This window comes from Artemia sp. Qi Xiang Cuo, chromosome 3, assembly GCF_049724085.1.
Source record: "Artemia sp. Qi Xiang Cuo chromosome 3, ASM4972408v1, whole genome shotgun sequence".
Classification (NCBI taxonomy): domain Eukaryota; kingdom Metazoa; phylum Arthropoda; class Branchiopoda; order Anostraca; family Artemiidae; genus Artemia; species Artemia sp. Qi Xiang Cuo.
In genome coordinates this window covers 68,501,000-68,501,806 of record NC_142796.1, presented here as the reverse complement: position 1 = coordinate 68,501,806, position 807 = coordinate 68,501,000, and the positions used below count along the sequence as shown (strand labels likewise).

The window sequence follows — 807 nt, the reverse complement described above, 5'->3', positions numbered from 1 at the left end:
GCTGACTCCTTTCTTAGGAACTATGAGTTTTTATATTTCGTAACATTGTACATGATCGTCTCTTACTAGGTTGCTAGCTACCGCTGCAACCCAGACTAGGTTGCTAGCTACCGCTGCAACCCGGATAATTGACAAACACCATTTATGATGAGCTATATACGTCCTTTATGTAATCTTTAACATTAATTATAATCTTATTTTAATTACTATGGGCTGGAAGTATGTTCTCTACTGTAATTTGATTTATATCTAATATTCATGTAAACATCTTTAATTCTCTCTTAACAACAAGGGTTCGTAGCTCAGAGGTAGAGCAATCGACTGCAGATCGATAGGTCACCGGTTCGAATCCGGTCGGGCCCTAGTTTTTCAGAAAGTAATTATGGTTTAAAAATCTAATCACTGGTCTTTTACCCCAAACAAGATTTTAATTTATGTCTAATATTAATCATTAAGGAAAATGCATCATCTATATAATGATTTCTTATAATACTTCAATTACTATGGATGAGAGTTCGTTCTTTAATGTAATGCTTTGATCTTACTCTATTTTTAGGAGTTTTGGGTTTTTATATTTCTTAGCATGGGACTGATCGTCTCTTACTAGGTTGCTAGCTACTGCTGCAACCCAAATTATAAGAAGCAGCCTGGCCGAGTGGTCCAAGACACTGGCGTTAGCCACCAGTCTCTTTGGAGGCGTGGGTTCAAATCTTACCGCTGGTATACGATTATGTTTGAAAGACTGCAGTGTGAAAAGACATCAAAAATGCAGTTTTTGCTGGAAAAATTTATTCTCTTTTAGAAATA

At 36.2% G+C, this 807-nt stretch overlaps 1 non-coding gene across 1 annotated transcript; it reads left to right on the top strand.

Annotated features, from left to right (window-relative positions):
* The first annotated feature begins 291 nt into the window (after positions 1 to 291).
* TRNAC-GCA (transfer RNA cysteine (anticodon GCA)) lies at positions 292 to 363 on the top strand. The gene has a single exon. It is a non-coding gene; the product is annotated as a tRNA-Cys (tRNA).
* The last annotated feature ends 444 nt before the right edge of the window (positions 364 to 807 follow it).